This window comes from Cervus elaphus, chromosome 3, assembly GCF_910594005.1.
Source record: "Cervus elaphus chromosome 3, mCerEla1.1, whole genome shotgun sequence".
NCBI classification, from domain to species: Eukaryota; Metazoa; Chordata; class Mammalia; order Artiodactyla; family Cervidae; genus Cervus; species Cervus elaphus.
In genome coordinates, this window is record NC_057817.1 from 52,727,617 (window position 1) to 52,751,157 (window position 23,541).

Consider the following 23,541-nt stretch of genomic DNA (forward strand, 5'->3'; position numbering starts at 1 on the left):
TACAGTTTTCTCCTTTTCCACTACTAGAGATTTCTCTGATCTTAGCCCTGGAAAGCTGACCTCAAGCCCTTAAACCATTTCTTTTTATTCGTGCAATTTATTTGAAGTGCATTCACACAGAGATTCTACAACTGGTTCCACCCTTCAAAGAGGTTTAACTTTTTCACATGTAGCTCTATGACAGCACTTGGACTTGGTTTTTTTTGTGAGGCCTCCTAGGTGGATCTTCTCTAACTAGCTTATCAGAGGTGGGCTTCCATCATCTTTTAAGAGTTTATGTACTATTGAACATGGCCTTGAGTTTCTGGAATTCCATCTCATCCAAAGAACAGAAAGACCAAGAATGTGCCAGGCTAAGGAATGCTCAGGCAATACCCTTGGCTCATTTCTGCTCTTCCAGTCAGCCTTCTCCCAGGAAAGCATCATTCAGACAATGTCAAAATACATTTGAAAATACAGATATATTAAGATACATTTCTCAGAGGCATTAGAGATTTCTGGTTAGAATTGCACTTGGAAAAGCTAGTTCTTGTAGCAAGTGCAGGGAATAAAGGAGAGGAAAGAGACTAGAGAGGAGAATGGTCAGTAGGTCATTTCAAGACTGGAAGAAATTTGGGAGCTGGGGGAGGACCAGAGAGGGGGAAACGGTCATGGGACCTCTGCTATTCTGACATGACCCACTTTCCCCCTTGCCAAGGACATGTGTCATTGAGCTGGTTTAGACACATATGGACTATTAGAAGAATATCTGCCTGGGACTTCCCTGGTGAAGACTTCACGCTTCCAAGGCAGGGGCCTGGGTTCCATTCCTGGTCAGAGAACTAGATTCCACATGCCACAGCTAAGACCCAACAGAGCTAAAAAAAAAATAAAGAAGAACATCCGTCTAAAAGAGACTAAGTGGAGTGCCAGTGGCAGGAAGATGACAACACAGCTTTGATGCTGGTGCTTGAGCGAAGCAACGCGGGAAACAGAAAATCCCTAGGTGGCTTGTGAGGGCAGAATGCCGTCGGGCCAACAAGCTTTTCCAATCCTACATGTTCCCATGGAATAAAGACAGACTGCAGAAGGCAGACTACTTTGCTTAACAAATACCAATGCTTGAGAAAATAGAAAAATATTCATGTTCTAAAGAAAATTGTTAAACAAGATACCAGTGTGCTCATTATAAAAATATTACTGTAATAATCAAAGAAACCATAGAAGTCATGAAGAATTAATTTACTGACCAGAATTTGAAAAAGAGTAGGACTTGGACCCTACCATTTCTAGTATTGAAAATTGCACATTTAAATATCATTAAAAAATTATTTGGGGACTACTTTACTTTCAAATTCTAAAAAGGAGGAACTGTGAAGGAAATAACTTTGTACTTCCTTGGGCACAAGAAATATGACATAATCCATTTTATCATTCTTGTTTTCCTGTGGAAAAATTCAAAGCCAGAAATATGATTCAAGTTAAGAACCTTTAACCTTATTTCATGTGATGCTGTGCTGTTTGTTATTAGGACAGTTCTGATTAGAGGTTTATTGACTCAATAGACTCTCTATTATATATTACTGTTTTAAAGGAGCAAAACCAGCTCATTAGTTAGAAACCAGCAAAGCATACAAGTGTTTTGTTCAACTGACAATGAGAGAGAGAACCAGCGGAAATTTACTGCTGGAAAACATTATCACCAGGAGATGTTCACTGAACTGACAATTTTTGACATTTCCCATGTTCCTTCTGAAAATATGTGTGTTATAATCAGACCTTTCAACATCACCAAATGACATCTGTTCAACTTCCATGTGATTTTGCAAACTCTGGAAACTAAAGTATAGGTAAGATGGGCCAACTGTTTCTGAATCTACACACCAGCCCCGAAGCCACACCAACATCACCCATGCCCCAATCACCAACACCACCAAGGCTGAGCTTGAATGTAAGAGCCCCTTGTGTAACCCGTGTTTCTGAGTGGGTGAGTGAAAGTCATTCAATTGTGTCTGACTCTTTGCCATCCCATGGACCATAGCCCACGAGGTTCCTCTGTCCATGGAATTCTCCAGGCAAAAATACTGGCATGGGTAGCCATTCCCTTCTCCAAGGCATCTTCCCAAACCAAGGATCAAACTCAGGTCTCCCTCATTGCAGGTGGATTCTTTACCATCTGAACCAGCAGGGAAGCCCATGTTTCTAACTCATCCCAAAAAAAACCTTACAGAAGAGAACAATCAAAGCACATGACAAAGAAAAATAATAACAATACTAAGAAAAATAGCCTTGCCTTTGACATAGGAGAATGGCTGGGTCTTTCTTTCTCTGGCAGGGAAATTCCTGCTCCACATCACCCGTTCTCTGTGGAGCCCTCACTGGCACTTGCTGCATCGTCTTGCTGTCTGCCATCCAATGATCTGACTGATGCAGTCCCTGGCATGCTCCTGTTCCTGCTACATCCACTCCAGATTTACCCTCAAAATTTACTACTGGGGTTTCTGGGGCTCAGCCTTTCTCAAATCACAACTTCCACTGCCTTCACTGAGTGAGTAAAATTCCCTTCATGTACCCGGAGAGAGTGCCCTATTTCAGAGGATGATTTGCTTTTCCTGCCCAAAGGACTTTCCCAAGCACCACCATCCAGGGCTTACACAGCGCTTGTTCTACATAACATCGTTTCATAACAAGGGACCCACCTGACTGCAGCCGCAGGGCTGATGGAGCCATGGAATGACCTTTTGAAAGTGCTGCCGAGGCAGCACCTTAGAGACAACGCTGGGACTAGTGAGTGTCCTCCAGGATGCAGCGCACACCTTCAAATAACAGCCCCCAAGCTGGGCTCCCTATGCCGCAGGCAACAGGGCCCTGTGACGTCTTAGAGGGATGGAGTGGACGAGAGGGATGGAGGGAGACACAAGAGGGAGGGAATACATGTATGCTTCTAACTGGTTCACATAGCTCCACAGCACAAACGAACATGATATTGTGAAGCAATCATCCTGCAATTTTTAAAAACGACAACAAAAACAAACAAGATAACCACCAGGCGGTGGGGTGTGTTCCAGTAGGTCAGATACACAAGTCCAGGGGTAGGCAGCTTATTTGCCCCCTTTCCTGTATGTTCACCTCTCTTTTCCTCAGACCTTAATCATAAAGCTGAAATCAATGGGCCACATTTAAGCTAATTCCTGATTTTTGCTTCACTGAATATAGACAATGCCTTGCCTAACCTGTTGACTCCTCTCCTGGGTTAGAAAAATATAAGAAGTAAGATTTAAGTGGTTGAAGAAGACTGATTCTCTACCCTCAGTTTCCCCTTTAGCATATTTATGCCTAATAATTGCAATGTCCAGTATTAAGCATTCAGCTTCTAACCTGGAAAGAGCTGTCTTTGGAAGGATAGCAAGTAGGGAGTTTCTCTGTTTTATTCTTTGTGTGCCTCAGATCTCTAGCTAAACAACCAATTTTGCTAGAATACCCCATTCTCTTCTCTCTGATCAAGACTTCTACTTGGGTGGAGGGAAGGTGGGTGGGGGGTAAGCCCAGTTGGCTCCCTAACAAAATTCTCACATCTCTCTGTTAAAATAAAACTATTCCCAGCACTTGCTCAACCGTCTCCATTCTTTATCCACCAGTCTAATCTCCTGGCTGCCTCCAGAGGGCACTATATTCTCTACAGCCTTCTCTACAGCCTACATGCCATGCTCTCCGATCTCAAAGTTGATATTCTCTGACAAGCCCTACAATGCCTCTGTCTTCTGGAATCCCCCTACAATGCCTCTGTCTTCTGGAATCCCATGGTTACACATCGAGCATGAAAACATATTCCTCTAGAGTTCTCTCTTGTTTTAGATAGGCTTGCCTTGTCTCAAGTGAAACTAAGAACTCCTTCCAGGGAGAGATTCACATTCCAAGTGAACTTGGAGGATGATAAGCATCCATCATGGCTGTCTTCCAAAGGATATTGATAGCCATTGTCCCACTGACTACAAAATCGAATACATCTGTTCATGTGGGCAAAGGAACGGCCTAGATCTACTGCATTCCCAATAAAAAAGAACAAAATCTCCTTGGAGAGAGAGCTGATTCTAGAGCTTTGGGAGGAAAGAACAAAATAAGCCTAGATAGACATGGTTCTGTGTCGGATGTGCTCAGAAAATAATGATGACCTATCAAGAGGACATAGGATTCAGTGTGAGGGGCTCCCTCTGGTCCAATCTGACAACTGAGCCTCAAATTAAATATTGGTTTAATAAATTATAAATCATTGAGTGAGATAAAAATCCACAAGTCTATATTGATAAATAAATTATCTATCTTTGCCTCTTCCTAGGTCATAAAGATATTTTCATATGATTTCTTCCAGAAGCCTTATAGTTGTAGAAGTTATATTTAGACCTGCAGTTCACCTCAGATTCATTTTTGTGTAGAATATGAAGTAGAGATCAAGGTTAATTTTTTTTTCATATGTTTATCCAGTTCTTCCAGTACTCTTACTGAAAAAGAAAAATCTCTATCTTAACCTAATTTGTTCCTTGGTTAAAAAAAAAATCTATAGGCCATATATTTGTTGCTGTTTAGTTGTTAAGTTATGTTCAACACTTTATGACCCCCTGGACCGTAGCCGGCCAGGTTCTTCTGCCCACGGGATTTCCCAGGCAAGAATACTGGAGTGGGTTGCCATTTCCTCCTCCAGGGGGTCTTTCCAACCCAGGGATGGAATCCACATCTCCTTCGACGACTCCTGCGTGGCAGGTGGATTCTTTACTTGAGTCCCCAGGGAAGCTCCCTGGTTCTATTTCTAGATTTTATTCTGTTCCGTTCTTTTCCTCTTGTTTTCTCTTGATAATTCTGCCATGTTTTGAAAGTTGTGGGCTTTATAGAAATTTCTGAAATCTAATTAGGTAAATTTTCAAGACTGTTAGTTTCCTTCCTTTCAGAGATATTTTGTCTCAATTTCCATCCACCTCAGCATCCCAAACTTTGCCTTCTAATTTTTCAGGGCAATACCTCTGCGCCTCTCCCATCGGCCTCATGAGGACCAGAAGAAGTGACTTCTGGAGGAGAGCCTTCTGTATGTGGATTTCACCCAATGTAGCAATTTCCTTCTTTTAAGGGTTAAATTCCCTGCAGTTCTTGCTAGCTTTTGAAGATATATATAAATATATAGAGAGAGTCTATTACAGTGGTCAAAAGAAGAATTAGATTAATACAAGCTGTTTGGCCATTACTGGGAGACATAACCTTTCCACTGGCTTTCTATACTGAATTTCAGGTCTTTGCTGATAGCTCCCTTCAGCCCTGGTAAGGATCCCTGGGGGCTCAGATGGTAAAGAATCTGCCTGCAATGCAGGAGACCCGGGTTTGATCCCTGGGTCAGAAATGTCCCCGGAGAAGGAAATGGCAACCCACTCCAGTATTCTTGCCTGGAGAATTTCACGGACAGAGGAGCCTGGTGAGCTACAGTCCCTGGGATCACAAAGAGTCGGACAAGACTGAGTGACTGACCTAACCCACCAGCCCTACCTGAAGATTCCTACCGAATGGGTGAGCTAGAAACCACGCTCTGTTGTCCCTGCAGCTCTTCATTTCCTCAATGGCTCTGGCCAGGTCTCCCCACTCCCAAACAGTCTCATCTCGGCATTGCCGTGCTCCTAGCTGACCATCTAGTTTCTCTGTGCGTGCAGTTTCAAGCTTCCTTGACAAATGGACAGAAACAAAACCAGAAAGAATCACCTGTATACAACCAGAGGAAGGATGGAAGGGCCCTGGGGTGGGGGAAAAGGAGAACAGGAACCTCAGCCACATCTAAAGGTGAGCGGGTGTATAGAGGAGGTACTGGGGCCAGGGATGCTAGGATTTAGAACAAAGTCTTATCTTTTGTGGGAGCTATTTATCACTGTCTGTTGGTATTGAAGAAAGAGCTTTATTACTCTATTGAGACTGTCTTTGTCCTCCCTAGGACCACTAATCCCTTAATTATTCCTTGGGGAAGCAAAACTATAATTACACTTCCAGCTACACTTGATTCCCTGGACAGCCTGGATATCACAGTCCTGTCAAATCTCCTTTCCCTGCCATGGCTTCTTTTGTCTCTTTCCCTTTCAAAGGCATTCTTATTTCTGAACCACCCCTATTATTAATCTTTTTCAGTTCCTATAAAAAGAAAAACTACACATTTTCTAGTGAAAAGGAAATTCATCCACCTTTGGAAATTGTCCTTGTCTTTGAAAACCATGTAGTCATTTCAGTGGGAAGGGCATGAAGGGAAAAAATCATTATAATCATCTTCAGCTGCCGTTGAGTAAAACGTGAAGAGCCTCAGGTTATGAGACTTAAGGTTTATCGGAGAAAGATAAGGTAAGCTCTAAACAAATCCAGTGGTATGCTTGTTTTCTGACCTTTCATTGAACAGTTATCAGTTGTCACTTTGGCTTGCAGACTGACATTAAGAAGGATGAAAATATTGCTTTTTAAGAAGGATGAGAATATCGCTTTCTTGGTACAGCTTCCTAATGACATGTCTTTTGTTCAAGCTATGATGCTCTGACAAATTAGCCCAAAAAAGTGGAGCAGGAAAGACTGTCTCTATTTCTGCTTGTTATCACCTTTAATGTTATTAAAGCAGTTATCATTCCATATGCTCCCAACTTGTCACTACTTACCAAGGAATCGGATATGCATAAATTAATTGATGGCAAACTAGATTGTGAACTCTGTGGGCAGGGAGTTTTTTCAGACTTTCCCACGGCACTTGGCATACTTCTGGACACATGAGACTGTATTATATTGCTAAGTCTCTATAGTTGTGCCTCACTCTTTGCGACCCTACGGACTGTAGCCTGCCAGGCTCCTCTGTCCATGGAGATTTTCCAGGCCAGAATACTGAAGTGGATCGCGGCACCCTCCTCCAAGGGATCTTCCTGACCCAGCAATTGAACCCGTGTCTCTTATGTCTCCTGCACTGGCAAGCGGATTCTTTACCCCTAATGCCACCTGGGAAGACTCAGTAAATCTCATTTGATCATATAGCTCACAAGTTGCTGTCCAATGTTAATACTACATACTCAGTCTCTGTTTCCCAGAGTGTCAAAAATCCACGTTAATTTTGTCCTGGTTCTGTGTTACAGCAATGTCTTTTTTTCATGGGTTTTGTAAATATAGTGTCAAAACCTTTAATAACACTGGTTAATGGATTTTATCTTGAGCTTTTTCTGTACTTAGTAATCAAACTGAAGGACTGCTCTCTTTTTAGCACACTCAAATCCATGTAATATGCTTCACATTATAATGGCAGGTTCTATTTCAGCACATTTCATACTAAGAAATAGTGTTGATAGTATGATATCATTTGGTGTGGTGATTAGTGCCTTGAATATGTTTGACCAACCAGAATCCACTAAGTAATTTCCAACTCTCCTTTGCTCTCTGTACTCGGGAGACTAAAATAGGGCAAATTACTTGGGGGAAAAATTTTTCTTGGCCCTAATTGCTTTGCTTCTAATAGGGGAATTATAACATCTGTCCAGCATATCCGTCAGATTTGTTTTGAGGGTCAAATGGGATAATCCATTAAAAAATTAGTTGTAAACTGCAACGCTTTGCACAAATGCAAGTTATCATAATTTGCACTGTACAGAGGTCACAGCCTTCCAGGCCAAAGAGCCATTCTAGACTTCTCAAATAAACACTGTAAACTATCTCTAAGTCTGCAGCATGTAATGTCAACTGTTTCTTTCTGTGCCACAAATCAATGACGATACTGCCTCATCACTTATTTTGTCTGATGGGCCCCTAAATAAAAATAATTAAAAGCTAATCTGCATACCACATATTCTTATTGCCACATACAGCCTTACAAGCCAGTAACAGATCAATTAATCAATGTTTCCCTCTATTATGGTCTATCAGCAGATCAATCTACCAAACCAATCAACAATATTATGGGCTTATAGATGTGCAGGAATGAATTTTGCAGGTGTGGAGTTATTTCTTTTGAAAGGAAAGGGTGAGAAATGATTGTTATACCTCACCTTTTCTGCAAGCTTAAGGAGTTTCCAACTGATGGAAAGGTTATGTTGACAATTCACAATAAGATACTTGGAATCCATGTGTAAACTTTGTGAAGGACGTGGCCCTGGCACAGAAGACCTGAGACACTCTAAGAGAGGCCTCATTTGTTTTTTTCTCTTAGCACATCAGGAAAATGAACCCCACCAGCATATTCCTTTGTGGGTAAGAAAGAGCACAAGGCCCTGTTTCTGAACCTACATAAAGGAATTGATAATAATGTCACTACTCTTAGAAAAGACATAAGGTTCCAAGGTGAACATCTTTGTATGTTTGTGTATATTCGCTGTGACATGCAGGACACTAAGACAGTTTTCATTAACACTTTTCATTAACTTTCATTAACAGACACTTTCATTAACGTTAACAGTTTTCATGGACACTATTTTAACTTAAATGCAAGCTTTTAAATAAGGAAGAATTGCAATAATTTTGTTCCTCTAAAAAAATACCCCCCGTTAACACATTTCATTTACTATTGAATCCTACCTCATTTGGGTTTACTTTTTCTTTGATTTTCTCCTTCTCTGAAAGAGCATCTGGTGAGGAGACAAAGGGAGAGATCTGAATGCTTAGGCAAACTTGGCCTTCACTGTACTTAATTAGGTACACGGGGACTCTTAAAGGTTTGTTTTCCTTTCTGGAATCTGAAAAGCTTAATGCACAATGAACTTCTTAGGAAAGTTCTCCCAAGTGAGTTTTCATTTCTAAGGCATCAGGAGGTAGATTCTGGGTAATGCAAGGTGTTTATGAGACCCTATGCTGTGCTTAGTCGCTCAACAGTGTCTGACTCTTTGCTGCCCCATGGACTACAGCCCGCCAGGCTCCTCTGTCCGTGGGGATTCTCCAGGCAAGAACTCTGGAGTGGGTTGCCATGACTTCCTCCAGGGGATCTTCCCAACCCAGGGATCAAACCAAGGTCTCCCTTATTACAGGATGTCTTAGCCTGCAGGATTTACGTTGCAGGATTCTTTACTATCTGAGCCTCCAGAGAAGCCCTATGAGACCCCAAGCAAAGTGAGTGAAGTCGCTCAGTCGTGTCCGACTCTTTGCGACCCTGTGGACTGTAGCCCACCAGGCTCCTCTGTCCTTGCCTGGGATTCTCCAGGCAAGAGTATTGGAGTGGGTTGCCATTTCCTTCTCCACGGGATCTTCCTGACCCAGGGATTGAACCCAGGTCCAGGTGTCCCGCATTGTAGGCAGACGCTTTAACCTCTGAGCCACCAGGGAAGCCCTATGAGACCCTACAAGTGTAGAAATCATGAGTCCTCTATCTGCTTCTCTCTTTCCCTTGTCATTCTATCCTCTTCCTCTAGACAGTTTAATCTGTGTTATCATTTACAGCTGGAAAAAAGATTTAGTTTGGGTTTCCATCAGTGATTTCTTAAACCTTTTCAAAAAATGATCAATACCTGGGTCCCACCCCTAGATATTTAGTTGGCTTGGAGTAGGATCTGGAAAATAAGGAGATTTTAAGAATCTCCTTGAGTAATTTTAATGTGTGACCAGAGTCTAGAATGCAATTCGTAATGCATCTTGGAAAAACTAACTTTGCTTGGGAAATGCTATGGTTTACGGAATTTATGTTATAAACTGCTTCCTGGTCACATATTCTAAAGAAATATACTTAAGTTTCTTATATGTTGTGGGTATGAGCCTTGCATTGATTCATTCCTATGTATCCTATTAACCCTGTGGAACTGTGGAGAAGTGGAGCATATTAAAGAGGAAAATTAATCTGTTTTGGAGTTTTAGAAAGAACTACAAAAGCTCCCACAGAGGCCCTGAGCAGAAGCTGCCAAAGGTGAGTTTGATTCTAACAGGCTGCAGGAAGAAGCCCCTTTGGCTGACATTAAGAAGAAAAGAGAAAAATGAAAGAGAAAACTGTTTCTTATATACCTTGAGTGACTAATTTATTTAGGGTAACAGGAAGAAGAGACTCATTTGGTGGGAAGAAAGACTTTCATTTCTCCATGAGAATAAAAGATGAACTTAAGAGTGGAGCATGGGGCGCTGGGGACTTTGAGAGGTTATATAAGAAACATGACATCTTGTCCCAGTGTAAATTTAATTAAATGATATCTTGATGCTTTGGGGAGGTTTCTGGAGAAAATAAGCAAAATATATTTATGAAGTTTTGGGGAATAGAAACTGCACACTTCCTTGGCCTAAATGGATATGTAAACGTGATGATTGATTGGAACAATAGTTTTTCAAAGGTGTGTGTTTGTGTGTTCAGTTGTGTCTGATTCTTTGCAACCCCATGGACTATATAGCCTGCCAGGCTCTTCTATCTGTGGAATTTTCCAGGCAAGAATAATGGAGCAGGTTGCTATTTCCTACTCTAAGAGATTTTTCCAACTCTGGGATCAAGACACCACACTGCCGGCAGATTTTTCACCATCTGAGCTCCCCAGGAAGCCCTTAATAAACGGGAATGGAGTAAGGGCAACAGAGTGGGTGGCTTAAGTCTACTCTGATGAAATGAGAATCTTCTTTCTCTTGGATCCATCATTTGGCTGCCCAAAAGATGATAAAACTCCAGTGAAGAAAAGGCGTGGCCATGAGGAAAGGAGCCAAGAATGCCCATTGGCCTACTCTTGGCAAAGGGTCTTGGAACAGATGCACAAACGGGACCATGGAGGCTCTCATTTTCTCTGTTCCAGTCCACTGTGTTTAGAAACAAGAGCTCCATGAAGGGAAGGAACTACAGAAGAAATGAGGGGAAATCCCCAGCTCAACTGATGATAGATCTGAAAACCTGCAGTATCAGCAGTGCTGAAGATGCAGAGCGTTGACTCCTGGCCACCCCGAGCTCTTGCCGTGGAGTCTACAACAATTAGCAGTGAAAGCTGGTTCCCTCTGCTCTCACCCTTCCTCCGTATCTCCTCTCCGTTCTCATGCGGAGTCATGTGGTTTGCTAAGTCTCATGCATCATTTTGCTTTGATCGCTACATCAAATAAATTTTATGACTGCCCTTATCTGCCTGTCCTGGTCAGACTACATTTTCTAAGCAATAGTTTGAGCCCCAATTTTTACCTAAGTACCTAAAACCTCTGCAATTTTCATTAAAATGAAATATTTTCTATATCTTCCCCCATGTTCAACACCAAGTTATCTGAAACTGCATAATCATTTAGTAATGAGTAAAAAAAAAACAAACAAAAAACAGGAAAGCACACACATGCATACAAGGACCCCTATTCCTCGGGAAATGCAAATTAAGAATTAAAGCTTAGAGGTCACTGACCCCTGACTCTAGAATCTGGCACTAGGCTATAGTCCTTGCTCATAAGAAGTCAATTTTACTTTCCTGAATTATGCATTGATAGCAAATTATGAAAGTAACATTTTGTTGTTTTGTTTGCTTGTTTATTTTAGCAAACACATATTTTATTTATTTATTTTGTCATCATATACCTCCGAGTAGAACACCTCTCATGGTACTGTGGGCTGAATTACAAATGAATGGGAGCATTAGCAAATGAGAACATTGCAGTTATTTCATTATAATGAGATTCCATTTTCCTCTCCAAATGTTTGTTTTACAGCCTAACTCTTCAGGGAAAGGGCACAAAGGTGATTTGGATAAGTTCAGCAGCCCAGACTTTCATTTTATATCAACAAAGATGAAGATACTGTCACTCAAGACCAAAAATGAAATATAAATGGAAGATTGGAAGATATGGTCCCCCTAACAAGTTCTTTCTTTCAAAAATTACAGTATTCAAATTTATTACAAAATCAGGGGTTGAAGTGTCCAGAACTGTGAAAAGTCTGAGATTTTTTTCCCCCTGTTTGCAATGTAACAAGTTTACTCAATCGCATTTTGGTACGTTGCCGGCAGAAGACATCAGACTCCTGGTTCAGAGGCAAAGAACTCACATCATGACAAGCAGCGTGAGCTTTGCGTTCACGCAGTGTCCTCTCCTTCCCAAGCCCACATCACCTGGAAACAATGTGGGGGACTTCCCTGGGGGTCCAGTGGTTAAGACTCCGAGCCCCCAGTGCAGGTGACCCAGGATCCATCTCTGGTCTGGAAACTAGATTTCACATGCTGCAGCTAAGAGTTTGCATGCTGCTACTTAAAGATCTCCCATGCTGCCATGAAGACTGAAAATCCTGTGTGCTGCAACTAATTCCTGGCAAAGCCAAGTAAATAAATAAATATTGAAACAATGTGAAGCAGCCATGGTGGATGCTGAGCATGCAGTGGGTTTACATCAGAGCTGAGGACTACCAGACTTAGAGATCCCAAGTCTCCTATAAAGTACTACGATCAAACCTACCTCAACCTTTGCCCCAGAATAGCAAATTATCTTTACTATACAGAAAAGTATATACAACAGTCGTGTATGGATGTGAGAGTTGGAATATAAAGAAAGCTGAGAGGTGAAGAATTGATGCTTTTGAACTGTGGTGTTGGACAAGACTTGAGAGTTCCTTGGACTGCAAGGAGATCCAACCAGTCAACCCTAAAGGAAATCAGTCCTGAATACTCATTGGAAGAACTGATGCTGAAGTTGATTTGGCCACCTGATGCCAATAACTGACTCATTGTAAAGACCCTGATACTGGGAAAGATTGAAGGCAGGAGGAGAAAGGGATGACAGACGATGCGATGGTTGGATGGCATCACTGACTCGATGGACATGAGTCTGAGCAAGCTGGTGATGGACAGGGAAACCTGGCTTGCTGCAGTCCATGGGGTCGCAAAGTGTTGGACACAACTAAGCGACTGAACTGTACCGACAAGTAAACAAATATACTCTCTGTTCCACACAAACATAATTCTAATGTTTCCAGGCCATTTTCTATACGAACACCTCTGAAAAGATAATCCAGAACAAAAAGACTGTCTGTGCCTCTGCTAATGAGACATGCAGAGTGTTCCATAGAGAATGGGCCCCCAACATGAAAGTTATTATGAAGCAGCCCATCAAAGTAGACTCTAGTCCACATATGAATGAATGAAAGCATTTGTTTGCTTATTCTCTAATAATCCACCTCCTCCCAATTAGACTCTATACTCCTAGAAGGGATAATCTGGTTTGTCTTCATGTCTCCATGGCAGAGCCCAGAACACTGCATAATCAGTACAGTTCAGTTCAGTCACTCAGTCAAGTCCGACACTTTACAATCCCATGGACTGCAGCACAGCAGGCTTCCCTGTCCATCACCAACTCCCGGAGCTTGCTCAAACTCATGTCCATTGAATCAGTGATATCATCCAACCATCTCATCCTCTGTCGTCCCCTTCTCCTCCTGTCTTCAATCTTTCCCAGACTCAGGGTCTTTCCCAATGAGTCAGTTCTTTGCATCAGGTGGCCAAAGTATTGGAGTTTCAGCTTCAGCATCAGTCCTTCAATAAATATTCAGGACTGATCTCCTTTAGGATGGACTGGTTGGGTCTCCTTGCAGTCCAAGGGACTCTCAAGAGTCTTCTCCAACACCACAGTTCAAAAGCATCAATTCTTTGACGCTGAGCTTTCTTTATGGTCCAACTCTCACATCCATACATGACCACTGGAAAAACCATCATTCTGACTATATGGGACTTTGTCACCAAAGTACATTTGATTACTTTTCTGTATCAGAGATATTACTTATTTTAAAAAACAGCTTTTTAATATGTCTAGCTTGGTCATAGATTTTCTTCCAAGAAGCAAAAATCTTTTAATTTCACTGCTGCAGTCACCATCTGCAGTGATTTTGGAGCCCAAGAAAATAAAGTCTGTCACTGTTTGCACTGTTTCCCCATCTATTTGCCATGAAGTGATGGGACCAGATGCCATGATCTTAGTTTTCTGAATGTTGAGCTTTAAGCCAACTTTTTCACTCTCCTCTTTCACTTTCATCAGAGGCTCTTTAGTTCCTCTTCACTTTCTGCCATAAGGGTGGTGTCATCTGCATATCTGAGGTTATTGATATTTCTCCTGACCATCTTGATTCCAGCTTGTACTTCATCCAGTCCAGCATTTCTCATGATGTACTCTGCATATAAGTTAAATAAGCAGGATGAAAATATATAGCCTTGACATACTCCTTTCCTAATTTGGAACCAGGCTGTTGTTCTATGTCCAGTTCTAACTGTTGCTTCTTGACTTGCATACAGATTTCGCAGGAGCCAGGTCAGGTGGTCTGGTATTCCCATCTCTTTAAGAGTTTTGCACGTTTGTTGTGATCCACACAGTCAAAGGCTTTAGTGTAGTAAATTAAGCAGAAGTAGATGTTTTTCTGGTATTCTCTTGCTTTTTCAATGATCCAATGGATGTTGGTAATTTGATCTCTGGTTCCTTTGCCTTTTCTAAATCCAGTTTGAACATCTGGAAGTTCTCAATTCATGTACTATTGAAACCCAGCTTGGAGAATTTTGAGCATTACTTTGCTAGCGTGTGAAATGAGTGCAATTGTGCAGTAGTTTGAACATTCTTTGGCATTGCCTTTCTTTGGGATTGGAATGAAAACTGACCTTTCCCTAATAAATAGGGAAACAATTGAGACCACACAAAATCTGCTTTATGATAATCTAAAGATGCAAAACATGTCACATTAGGGAGAAATTAATTTCTTATTATTCATTCATTATTATATTCAGGAATAAACTGGCCCTTAGTAGATATGGGTATCCATGTGTGCCAAAGCCTCTTGCTGTTGTTGTTATTCAGTTGATCAGTCATGTCTCACTCTTTGTGATCCCATGGACTGCAGCATACCAGGTTTCCCTGTCCATCCCCATCTCCTGGAGCTTGTTCAAACATATGTCCATTGAGTCAGTGATACCATCCAACCAACTCATCCTGGGTCATCCCCTTCTCTTCCTGCCTTCAGTCTTTCCCAGAATCAGGGTCTCTCCCAATGAGTCAGTTATTTGCATCAGGTGGCCAAAGTATTGGAGTTTCAGCTTCAGTATCAGTCCTTCAGTGAATATTCAGGACTGATTTCTTTAGGATGGACTGGTTGGATCTCCTTGCGGTCCAAGGGACCCTCAAGAGTCTTCCCCAACACCACAGTTCAAAAGCATCAATTCCTTGGTGCTCAACTTTCTTTATGGTCCAACTCTCACATCCATATATGACCACTGGAAAAACCACGACTCTGACTATATGGGACTTTGTCGGCAAAGTACATTTGATTACTTTTCTGTATCAGAGATATTACTTATTTCAAAAACAGCTTTTTAATATGTCTAGCTTAGTCACAGCTTTTCTTCCAAGCAGCAAAAAAAAACTTTTAATTTTATGCCTGCAGTCACCATATGCATGATTTTGCAGCCCAAGAAAATAAAGTCTGTTTCTGTTTCCATTGTTTCCCCATCTATTTGCTATGAGGTGATAGAACCAGATGCCATGATCTTAGTCTTCTGAATGTTGAGCTTTAAGCCAACTTTTTCACTCTCTTCTTTCACTTTCAAGCCAACTTTTTCACTCTCTTCTTTCACTTTCATCAGAGGCTCTTTAGTTCTTTGTTTTCTGCCATAAGAGTGGTGTCATCTGCATATCTAGGGTTATTGATATTTCCCCTGGCAATCTTGATTCCAGCTTGTGCTTCATCCAGTCCAGCATTTCTCATGATGTACTCTGCATATAAGTTAAATAAGCAGGGTGACAATATACAGCCTTTATATAGTCCTTTCCCTATTTGGAACCAGTCTGTTGTTCCATGTCCAGTTCTAACTGTTGCTTGTTGACCTGCATACAGATTTCTCAGGAGGCAGGTCAGGTGGTCTGGTATTCCCACCTCTTTAAGAATTCTCAACAATTTGTTGTGATCCATGCAGTCAAAGGCTTTGGCATAGTCAGTAAAGCAGAAGTAGATGTTTTTCTGGGACACTCTTGCTTTTTTGATGATCCAGCGGATATTGGCAATTTGATCTCTGGTTCCTCTGCCTTTTCTAAATCCAGCTTGAACATCTGAAAGTTCACGGTTCATGTATTGCTGAAGCCTGGTTTGGAGAATTTTGAGCATTACTTTGCTAGTGTGTGAGATGAGTACAATTGTGCGGTAGTTTGAGCGTTCTTTGGCATTGCCTTTCTTTGGGATTGGAATGAAAACAGACCTTTTCCAGTCCTGTGGCCACTGCTGAGTTTTCCAAATTTGCTGGCATATTGAGTGCAGCACTTTCACAGCATCAGCTTTCAGGATTTGAAATAGCTCAACTGGAATTCCATCACCTCCACTAGCTTTGTTCATAGTGAAGCTTCCTAAGGCCCACTTGACTTCACATTCCAGGATATCTGGCTCTAGGTGAGTGATCACACCATCATGATTATCTGGGTCATGAAGATCTTTTTTGTACAGTTCTGTGTATTCTTGCCACCTCTTCATAATAATTTCTGCCCTTACTTTAGCAGATCAGAAAAATGGAGGATTGTTTGTTTGTTTTTCTTTTCTCTTTATACTGGGAGAAAGCAAGCTCCCTCATGGACTCATTCCACAGAAATATCCCGTCATCTCAAGTCTTGAAAAGAAAACATTGACTTTGCCATGGAAGGCCTGCTAACACTTAGTTGTGATACGAACACTGCTTTTGCACCTAACTGATGAGCTACACACTGTTTCCTAACATCCTTCGGCCTTCTCTCCTTTAGGCCCCGTTTGTCACCTGTGCAATTGCCTCCCATTGATGGTGTTTCCAAATTTCCAGATTCGTTAATCTTTCTTTGACCACTCAATGTTGCATCATCAGTTTTTTGTTAATGTCCTCTGATGCATCTTGACATGGCTTTCCTTCATCCTTCCAGATTCTTTGATCTCCTCTTTAGCCCTCTTCCTATATCTAAGGGCATAAGCCCAGCACCATTGGTTACCTGTTTTGCACCCTGCTTTGGCCTCTTCATCTCTGAATTCCCTTTGCTCTTAAGCCTTTCTGATGTTTTTCTGGGCTTTTAGATAGCTAGTCAATGTCTCCCTTAGTATATTCATCATTTTTACTTCCATTTAAAGAATTCATTTATTCAACAGAAGGTATTGATTGCCTGTTACATACGAGATCCTGCCTATAAAATTTCCATGCCAATTATATCAACAACAAATTCTGATGCGTCATTCATATCTAAACTTGCCATTTCTTGATATACATACATTTTGTGGCTAAATGGCAAAAGTTAGAGGATGAAAACTCTTCTGAGTTACAACAGATATTCCAATTCATGGGAACATAGCTCCATTAGAGGAGCAAATGCATCATGATCGTGTGCTATTAATGCTGCTGGTGCAAGCTGCTTGCTGAAGCAATGAGAAATGTTTGGGGAGGTGGGAGAGGAAAACTTCATCTGGAATGACTAGCACAACTCCACAATTTCTTCCACAACCGCCATCACTCACTTACTCCACAGTAGAATATGACCTTCATCTGGCTTCAAAGGTCAAAACAATTAAGACAATAATGACATCATACTTTCACTTTATTATAAATTACCTAAGTCTGTGATTTCTAGATTGTTTTTCAAATCCCAGTCATCCATATTCTCTGCGCAGAAGGGAGGACAATTTTTTTTAAAGGCTTTAGAAAAAGTGAAGGAAGGAAAACAATCAGAACAAAAGAAAAAGCATCTTGGAAATCTGGCCATAGGGTTCATATAAAAAGATCTTCATTTTGGATTGTGCTCTGGTGCATTGTATGAAATGTAGTTTATGATCATCTCAATGGAGGAGAGTTTCATTCTCAAAAAGTGCTTCCGCAGCTAAGCTAATTGCATTTACAATTCAAGAAAAGGAAAGTTTAAGTCCTATCACCCTTTCAAAATAACTGAAATTCAAAAAATAGAAGGCATAAAAATTAAAAACCCACTTCACCAAAAGGACAATTTGGGGTGTATGAAGGAACAATTTGTACTTTTGCTGAGTTCAGAAAAGATTCATTTAGAGGGCAACTATGAAATCGAGTAGCGAACCAGCAACTTAGTTAAATTGCTGGCTGGAGGGCAAAGCCTGCTCTGGCAGCAGCTTTTATCCTTTGCATCTCATCCACATCCCGGGAACACCCAGCAGGACCCACTGCTGAAGCGCTACACTGCCATCTACAGGAGCTGCCTCACCGAGCGCCACATCCGGGTCAGGTCACACCTCCCGGTGCGTCTGCTTTGTGTGCTGTCTTTACTAGAAGACTACAGCTAATTTTTCATTAAGAGTAATCACTCTGTGCAAAGCCCAGGTCATCACTGACTTAACACCGGCAATCAACAGACTGAATAACCTTAAGGGGTACTTTGCCTTGTTTCAGGGGAGCTCTTTTTAAATCTAAAACACTTCCTGTAGAAAAATGAATAAATCAGTAATGCATCTACTGTATTGTTGTTCTTCCCTGTCAGAGTATGACTAGACAATCAACAAGCGCTGAGCCAGGAGGAGACCATTTTCCTTGACCTTCCTTTCTAAAATATTCTCCAAATAGAGTTCATTTACATCCAGAGTCATGTGAATAGGATGCCCTTTAAAAAAAATAAAAGCACATTTGTATATTTGGTATTTAAAACATGATTACAGGTTCCTATCTGCGCAGCACAACGTAACCCAAGGCAGTCTATGTAGCCTGGGTCCCCAGATGATGGTCTGGGGTCTGTTCAGCAGGGGAAGCTCCACAGAGAACAATATAGAATTATTCTAGAGTTGAGCCTCCTACAAAGGTATGTCCTTGTTTATTTATACAGTTGCTCCCTTAGACCGAGCAGGATAAATTTTTCATATGTGGCTGAAGATGACCAAAAAAGACCCAGAAAAGGCTCAGTATCAAATGAAACGGTAACTGCCAGGCTGGTTTGTCTCTGCTTTAATAGAAGTGCGCGTGCCTGATTTGATAAACCACAAACAACCGCATGTTAAACCATTCCAGACTCTCTCCTTTTTTTTCTCCACACAAATGCTCCAAAGGCAGACTTGTTTTTAAACATCTCAGAAGTGCACGTTTAAAAGGATGCAGAGGCCCCGGAAAATGTGAGGTTTCTTTCACTGCTTTCTGGTGGATCGACTGGAACAGCAATGCTGACTTATTGAAACTGATATGCAAAGCAGAAGGATAATTAGGGCTCATTTCTATTTGAAGCAACAGCCTGAAATTTTCATTGAATTTAGACAAATTAGAGAGAAAAAAAAATCAAAGTTGGCATTATCTCACTTTGAAGTTTCTCGCTCCTACCAAGAGGGTCCACCTTATCAGCCTGACAGGGGTGAGGAAGGAGAGGAAGGCCAATATGCCATGTGGGTTTATAGATGCTGTTTCCTTTCACTGTTTTTCTTCCCTCTATGTCATCTTTCTTATTTTTTTTTAATTGACTTTATCTTACTCTATTGTTAGCCTCTTTGAAAGACACTCTGAATCTTTTCTAGGATACAATGAGAAGAAAAATAAATAGGTATATGAATTTTGTGGCTGCAAATTATGATGGTCCTCAGACTTTTCATCTCTCTCTGGAATTCAACGGATCTGTTCGAGTGGACCAAACCAAGCCTGTCAATTATGCAGCCAGTCACTTCCCAGGACTGGCCCTGTGTGGTTCAATGTGCAGCATCCTTGACCCAGGCAAAACCGTGCAAGGACTTTAGGAACCAGGAGTCTTTCTAAACCAGCTGCCTCATAGCAACAGAAAAGTATTCTCTGCCCATTCTGGAGGACAGACATCTCAGATCAAGACATCCCCAGGGCCAGGCTCTCTCTGAAGCCTCTAGAAGAAGTGAAAAGGGTAGTCACATAGTCGTGTCTGAATCTTTGCGGTCCCATGCACTGTAGCTCACCAGGCTCCACCGTCCATGGAATTCTCCAGCCAAGAATACTGGAGTGGGTTGCCATTTCCTTCTCCAGGGGATCTTTCTGATCCGGGGATCTAACCTGGATCTCCTGCATTGCAGGCAGATTTTTTACCATCTGAGCCACCAGGCTCTTATTTGACTCTCCTAGTTTCTGTTGCTGCTATCAACCTTGTTGTTCCCTGGCTTGGAAATGCAGTGTTCTAGTCTCTGCCTCCATCTTCACATGGACCTCCCCTTGTGTCTCTGTCTTCATATGGTGTCCTCTCTGTCCAAATATCCCTCTTCTTAGAAGGACACCAGTCACTGGATTGGGATCCAGCCTAATTCAGTGTGATCTCATTTTCACTTGATTTTGTCCACAAAGATCCATTACCAAATAAAGTCACATTCTGAGACACCAGCAGATGTAAATTTGGGGGCGCAAGGTATTATTCAGCCCAGTAGAGTGTGTAGAACTGGAATGATAGTAGCTCACACTGGAGACAACTGCGTGACAATAGGCAGGACTCCCCATGTCACGTACTGAGCGCAAACTTAAAATTCAACCACGCCTTCCTCTACTTCTCATAGCCTTGTCCACAGCAATGATTATTTTATCAGGAGCCCAAACTCAACTGTCTCCTTCATTTTTATTTCTGCATGCTTCTCTTTAAAGCAAGCTTTCTTGATGCACTTTAAATATTTTTCACTGTTTTCCCAAAATTGACCAAGATATTACATTGGTTAATTGCTCTACGTATATTAAGCAACTTGCTTTTCTACAAAAGATAAGGAACTGTCCCAATTATTTGACACTCATGGTGGGAAAGCAGGTGGGGGTCAAAGTTTGGGACAGAGACAGGACTTGTTTGCAGATGCTGGCTGGAGGTCAGAAGCACCTGCTCTGGGACTCAACAGCTCTTTTAAGTTTGTTTGCCTTGGGCCTTTCTTGGAGTTCCATTCACCCCCACACCCCTTTCACTGTTTTCTTATTGCTTCTAGAGACTGGGAGTAGGACCCTATTTTCCCCTTCCCTCCAATAATCCAGAGAAGCTAGTGAAAGCTTAAAGAGACAGGACAAAGCTAGCATGAAAACACATGTTCAGATGCAATTCAGAGCAGCACCAAGTAATTATTCAACTTGAGCAGACAAAACAGAACCTCCAGTGAGAGAGAGAAATACGGAATTATTCTAGCCATTCGATGTTCTTGTTAACCTAAACAGCCTTTCTCACCATCACTCATGCTCCAGAGAAGTTTGGCACGGAATGAACCCTGGATGCTACGCTTTTGCCTCATTTAAAGAGGACTAACCCCAGGTTTATCATGATGCTGCAGCGATTCTAGTTTTAAAAAATTTTTCACGAGTGTCTTTCCAACCATTAGGTGTATCCAGGCTTCACTTGGCCAGGATAAATGCGTTCCACATGCTTCCCAGGAGGCTCAGTGGTAAAAAAGCTGCCTGCCAATGCAGGAGACTGAGGAGATGCAGTTTCAATCCCTGGGTCGGGAAGATCTCCTAGAGTAGGAAGTGGCAACCCACTCCAGTATTCTTGCCTGGAGAATCCCATGGACAGAGGAGTCTGGTGAGCTACAGTCCATGGGGTTGCAAAGTGTCAGAACAGCTGAGCACACATCCATGCATGCACACAGTGAATACTCAGCATCTTGGGGCTGTTCTTGAATCCTGGGATCCATCACCAGGATCCTTGATGCTGACCACTTGGATGGCAGCTATGGAACATGCTTGCTGGTGCTTCTTACCAGCGTGTCCTTCGGGGGCACCGACCACACAGTATCTCTGTGGCCACAGTCTCTTCTCACACATGCTTGTCCTTCAGGCAGGGTCACATATGTGGCAGGAAAAACTGAAACATCCTTCTTTTAGGGAGAAAGTTTGGAGCCAAGAGTTGATGTTTCCCATCTGTGTGGCAATGGAAGTCACTTAGAGTGAATGCAAGGTTTTGCGATCTAAGCCAGAAGCAGGAAGGAACACCGTTATACCAGAACAAGAATTAAGCAGTGGTAAGATTAGAGGTCTGTTAAGAGGAGCAAGTCTTTTATATGGAAGGCAACTGTGTTGTCTCTAACAGAAGCTAATAATGCTCGCTTCAGCAAGGAGCCATGTCTTGTAAATATACCAGAGCAAATCAGCTTTTCAGCTCTGGCAGAAGAAAAGATGAGGATCACATTGGAACACTTCACCCTGAAGCTAAGGAAGCTTCAGCTTCAGATCCCCATGAGTGCTGGGAGCTGCTCAGAAATGCAGCATTCTAGGTGGTTAGAAAAAGCCAGGCTGCAACCAGGAAGCATTTTGATCCTAAGCATTTCTGGTAAATTGCCTTAAAAGATCTTTTAACATGCTGGAGCTCCAAGGTTCTGATAGTTAGCTGTGAATTCTTTGCCTATTCTATCATTTATCTACTTATTTGGTTTATACTGTTGTCTTCTTTGTCTTGAAAAAAAAAGGAGACTCAGAATTTTATTTGTTGCTGGCCCTACAAAGCCAAATATCCCCTGACTCTCACTTATGGGACAAAGCGGCCCTGCCCTCCTTTCTGGAATCAGCACTGAGTCATCAGAGCCAAATGATCATGGCTGGAAGGAAGGGCAGGGAAGTGGACCTTCTACTGTCAAATGCAGTGTTGTTTCCAGAGTGAGACTTTAGACTAAGGGCTTCCCTGGTGGCTCAGATCCGCCTACAATGCGGGAGACCTGGGTTTGATCCCTGCATTGGGAAGATCCCCTGAAGGAGGATGTGGCAGCCCACAACAGTATTCTTGCCTGGAGAATCCCCATGGACAGAGGAGCCTGGAGGGCTACTCAACTAAGCGATTAAGCACAGCCCTGAGCTACTGAGGAGACTCACTGAAGTGAAGTGAAATGAAAGTCACTCAGTTGAGTCCGACTCTTTGTGACTCCTTGGACTGTAGCCTGCCAGGCTCATCTGTCCATGGAATTCTCCAGGCAAGAATACTGGAGTAGGTAGCCATTTCCTTCTCCCAACCCAGGAATTGAACTGGGGTCTCCTGCAATGCAGGCGGATTCTTTACCACCTGACTTAAACTATGGGTCCTTTCCTTGGATGGACCCAGGATTCCTTTCATACTCTTTAGAGGTCTAACTGATCCTTCATAAAGAAGCTATGAGGCTTCCCTGGTGGCGACAGCATATTAAAAAGCAGATACATTACTTTGCTGACAAAAGTCCGTCTAGTCAAAGCTATGGTTTTTCCAGTTGTTGCATATGGATGTGAGAGTTGAACCATAAAGAAAGCTGAGCACGGAAGAATTGATGCTTTTGAACTGTGGTGTTGGAGAAGACTCTTGAGAGTCCCTTGGACTGCAAGGAGATCAAACCAGTCCATCCTAAAGGAAATCAGTCCTGAATATTCATTGGAAGGACTGATGCCGAAGCTAAAGCTCCAATGCTTTGGCCACCTGATGCAGAGAACTGACTCATTGGGAAAGACCCTGATTCTGGGAAAGATTGAAGGCAGGAGGAGAAGGGGATGACAGAGAATGAGATGGTTGGATGGCATCATTGACTCGATGGACATGAGTATGAGCAAGCTCTGGGAGTTGGTGATGGACGGGGAAACGTGGCGTGCTGCAATCTATGGTGTTGCAAAGAGTTGTACATGACTGAGCGACTGAACTGAAAGAAGCTATGAACTTCCACTATGGGACTTGTGGGTAAAGCAGAAGGTCCTCAGGATGGGATGGTAGCCACTTTTCTTCTTTTCTTGTGTTTTTTTATTT